Consider the following 5,524-nt stretch of genomic DNA (forward strand, 5'->3'; position numbering starts at 1 on the left):
AGTTATAGGGGAATAAAAATAGTATGAGATACTACTTACAATTACATACATATATAAAACTGGAGTATCTTTGTACCCAATAATTAATTGTGATGAGCCGTCATTGTCTAGATATATACGTGAATATATACATGAATTGAAAAAGGACAGAGATGAGATCGGTTGATTGATTTGGGAAGACTGGCTTTAACTGCTAGTGATATTTTACCTAATATATTCCTATTTCTTCATTTATTGCTACATATTCATCAATTTCATGTCTTCTAAATACACATGGCCACCCAGATTTTCTGTTTGAGAAAGTTCTATATATTTTTAATTTAATTCTTACTATTATGATCGGTAGGCATCCCATCTCTCTCAATAATGTTTTAAGAATAATTTTCGGTGAATTAGATAATAGTAACAAGCATGCTACTGATTTTAAAAACGTTGCTAATCAGCTTTTTATAAATAAAATTTGACTATATTTTGTGAAGTTAATAATGTTTGAGTCACATATTCTTCCGGCGGTTGTTGCCATGCAAAACTGTTTGTAGTAGTATTTTATAAGTTATTTGATTCTGAATAGAATTAATGTGACAGATGTAAACCGCATTCTCGCACTATACTTTGAAGTCAATTTTTGAATTTAATTGTAGTCGCAATGGTAGACGGTATTATTAGGCCATCCACAATGGGGCGCCCTATGCTGCGCCACGTCATCATTTTATCCTCCTACCCCCACCTGCAGTGGGGTGCCCTATGCATTTTTTAATTGAATATTTAAATAACTACAAAATTGGGAAAAAACTTTATTTCATTTATAAAATTAATATATTACAATACGAATTAAAAAAAAATACGCAAACTCAGTGACGGCGGTTACGGGCCCACACTTCTTCAATCATGTCGTTCATGAGCTGAGCATGGGTCACGATTGGCAAAATAGTCTGCAACCAGACGTTGGTGAGCTGCCGTAGGGTCACGTTGGACAGACGTCCGACGTCGATTAGGCAATGTGGATCTGCCGCAGCCGCCCGCCTCCTCGCGCTGCATTCGACTAAGCATTCCGCCATGGCCTCTTCAACGGCTGCATCTAAGGCTTCCGAGGTCGAACAACCTGACTCCGAGGAACTAGAACTAGTGGTGTCATTGTCGTGGTTCATTTTGGTATGCGAGAGAGGTAGAAATGTGAGAGATGAGTGAAATGAGAGAGGCGAGATGTTCGTATGAACAAGTGAATGAGAAACGAAGTTTAAATAGACAAATTTGGAAAAAAAAAACGCGTGTCATCGTCCGCCGAGCCCACAATGGGGCTCCCGATGGCGCGGACGATAGACCATCGTCCGCGCCCATCGTCCTCCTAGCCCATAATGGGGCGCCCGATGGCGCGGTCGATAGGCCATCGTCCGCGCTTCTTCTGCGTACAATGCATCGGGCGTGGGGGTAGGGCGCGGACGATGGTGGGCACCAACAATGGAGGCATCGTCCGCGCTCGAGGACGATGGCCGCCATCGGGCGCCCCATTGTGGGTGTTCTTATGGAGCATCATAAATAACATTTTCATTTTAAAAAATTTCATTGAACCTTACTCATTCGGTTGGAAAACATCTTTATCATATTTATCGGGTCTTATCGTTGTGTACCACTTAAATTTTATGCTCCTATCATGTGCACTTTCAATCAAATATAGGAGTATTGGAATATTTAAAATAAGAAATGAAATCTATAGAGAATTCAACAATGTATGATTACAGATGCGTATAAAATTCAACACACAATCATTGTTAATTTTCTTAGTTATATATTGAGATCTTACACATACATGTTATCTTAGAGAATCTAACAAACATAATAATCCATTAAGTCAAGACCAATTTCAATGTTCACATCATTTATCTCATTTCCGGTTAGCTAACTGTGTACCACTTTATTTTTTTATTTTTTTATAACTATTTTTGCATGTCTCCTAATTTAAGTTTTTTTTAGTTGAATTTTTTTATTATTAATGAGAGGTTGATCGATTATATTAATTAGATTATAAAATTACTTTTTTATTAACAGTTTTGATTTGGGACTTAGGGTGATTAAATCCAAACTATTACGGTTATCATATATCGTATCATAATGGTAGTTCGTGACCTCTGTTTTGGTAATTTTTTTTCTATGTAGACTCAACTTTGATTTATTCTATAAGTGACCCAGACTTTCAGGTGTATTTGGTTATGATGATTAGAGCATCCTTAACCCCGTTCTCAATTCAGGCCTCAAGTCCCCTCCACGTCATCATTCCCCTAAATTTGAGTCCCAAGCCACAACTGCTCTAACCCTGCAGGCCTCATCCCGGACCACAACTATTAAATTGCACTATTCACAATTTACCATCTATTTTACGCATAAAATAAAAAACGTTGAACAATTATAATACGAGAAATTCATTTTTAATTCAAAAATAATAAATTATAAACTAAAATATTAAATTAGAACATAAAAAATGTAAAAAAAAAAAATACTCTTCTTCCCCTTCCTCTCGCCCCCTCTTCATCCTTCTTCAAAATGCAAAAAAAAAGAGAAAATTGGGGGTGCAAATGCAAAAGAAATCAGAAATCGTCACCCTCTTCTTCCTAATCCTTCCTCTTCTTCCCCTCCCCTTCCCCTTCCCCCTCCCCCCTCCTTCCTCTTCAAAATGCAAAAGAAACCTGAAATTGGGGCCCGGGACCGGAAAAAGAGCACCTCCTATGCCGGCCAGAATGGACCCTGGGCGCCCGGGACCGGCCTGGGCCGGAACTTTGATACGAGCATATTCCTAAATTATCTCCATATCTTATTAGTCATTTAGCATTGATTTATCTTATCTTTTTCATAGTTAGTTATTGATTCTCCATATCTTTTACTTAGGATATTATTATATTTGATTTACTAGATTTTGGTAGGATATTATTGTATCCCCACATATTATAAATATGTGTAGGAGACCTTCATATTATTCATTCGAGAAATATCAAATCAATTTATCTTTTATCGTTCTTTTATCTTTTCGTACTTTATTTTTCCGCAAGTTAATCTCGTCAAACCTTAATTGACCGAGAACCCTAGGCTGCTCGATGGGAGGATCCCGCAAACGAACCTAATCCTTCTCCGGCGACTTCGCGCTGCCGGAACCGATACGAGTACCCTCGTATCATCTGGTGCTTTCATTGTGATCTCATCCTCCGTATTTCCGCCATCATGTCATACACCTACACTGACTACGTCCATCGCCAGTTCAATAGACCGTTCCTCTCGCCACTGCCCATGCCGAGCCCCACATCGTGTTGGTACCTCCAAAGCCAGAACATGCAATTTGGCTACTCCTATCCAGACCCGGCGCGCCCGATTCCAGCGCCTCCCATTAGTGTGCCAAGGCCCTCTTCGGTGTCCTACCCGCGACCCGAACCTGACCCACCAGACGGGCCTCTGCTATACACCGCTGCACAGTCGCCTTACCAACCCCTCCAGCCACCATCGCCTCCCTACCAACCGCCTCACAACAGTGTCGCCCATATGGAGCCTCTCGACGTGACACGTGATCCGGTGACGCCGAATTTGGAACCGAACCTACAGTGGGCTGCCTTGGTTTCACAGCTTGAGCACTTGACTGCAACTGTCGAGTAATTGGTTTCTCTGATGGATGCAAACAAACGTCGCTTGAGCGATTTACACGCTCCTCCACCAGACCCAGCGCTCAGTGTCCACCAGCCCCTCCGTTCAGCGTCGCACTACTGAGCTGTACCCTACACCGTGCAACCTCATATCAACTCCGACATCGCAGGCAGCCTGCAGCAGCCACCAACGCAAAACTCCCCACTAGCTCCTCCGTGCAGCCCCAATATCAATGGAGATGAGGGCGACGACGATGACCCACTCCCACTAGCCGTGATCTCTCAGTCGAGCGACTCCAATACTATTCCAACATCGGTCATTCATTTTGCACTTCTTGTTTTCCCCGGTTCTATAAAATTGAGGGTTTCAAAGGGTGTGAAACGCGACTGCATTAGTTGTTCTCTCGGCAAGAGTAGAGTTCCACAGACATTTCACAATTTGGATGATATAGGTTTTAATGATGCCGCGAATCCAATTGATGGTGATGTTGCAAGAACGAATCATCGACCAACATCGCTTAACGGTGATACACGGTGGATTCCTCTGCGCAAGGACACGTCATGTTTGAACATTCTGGGACGCGTGGACAAGCTTCCCATTTTAACGATGAATTTTGGCAACCACAATGGTCATCCTTTGATGATTTTTGATGGAGGTGATGAAGGGAGATGCTCTACTGTTCGGTGTGCGTTTGATCCGGGAGGAGATACCTCGCCAAAGCTTCTGGTCGCGACACTCTTCGTTTTGTCGTGGTTTCCACCTTGAGGACAAGGTGAATTTTAACCGTGGGGGAGTTGATACGAGCATATTCCTAAATTATCTCCATATCTTATTAGTCATTTAGCATTGATTTATCTTATCTTTTTCATAGTTAGTTATTGATTCTCCATATCTTTTACTTAGGATATTATTATATTTGATTTACTAGATTTTGGTAGGATATTATTGTATCCCCACATATTATAAATATGTGTAGGAGACCTTCATATTATTCATTCGAGAAATATCAAATCAATTTATCTTTTATCGTTCTTTTATCTTTTCGTACTTTATTTTTCCGCAAGTTAATCTCGTCAAACCTTAATTGACCGAGAACCCTAGGCTGCTCGATGGGAGGATCCCGCGAACGAACCTAACCCTTCTCCGGCGACTTCGCGCTGCCGGAACCGATACGAGTACCCTCGTATCAAACTTCCTCTCCTCCATCGCTGGTGACGCTGGCCGAGACCCAGGTGCGGCCCGACCCCTTAGCGTTAAGGATGCTCTCAGTCGCTCACCATAAATAAAAAATAGTATAAAAAGTTCGTGTCTTTAGAAATCAAGTGAAAGTTGAAACATTAAGCACAAAAATCTTCTAAGTTAGGGCCACTTTTGCTCTAATTTTCTCAGATACACAGTTCAGTTATCTCTTTAATTTATGTTCATAATTGAGTGGGGTGATTATATATACATACAAAATATTTCAAAATATTTCATCAATGTTCAAACTGATATAAAAAGTTTTAAGTTTGTATCAAAATATAACCATATTTTATAACAAAATAAAAATTAAATTAAAGCTCTTAGATTAAGATGATCAACCATTTATATTATGCCAAGTGGTAAACCTATAAGATTTATCCAACCAATAATAGATTAAAGAATCAATTTTTTTTGGTTTTTGTAGTTATGGAATAGGATAATTTATTGATGCTTTTTATAATGTCACAGATGCAATGTATATTATGAACTTGATACATTGATATAATGTTAAAAATTTGAGGAATATCTAATGTTATATGTCATTTTCAATTACATTTGACAATTTTTAAAGATCATAAAAGTATTTATATTTTTATATAACTCTTTCAATTTAAAGGTAATTTTATGACGATTCTAATAGAATATCAATTGCATATAT

The sequence above is a fragment of the Salvia splendens genome, chromosome 11 (genome assembly GCF_004379255.2).
Source record: "Salvia splendens isolate huo1 chromosome 11, SspV2, whole genome shotgun sequence".
Lineage (NCBI taxonomy): Eukaryota > Viridiplantae > Streptophyta > Magnoliopsida > Lamiales > Lamiaceae > Salvia > Salvia splendens.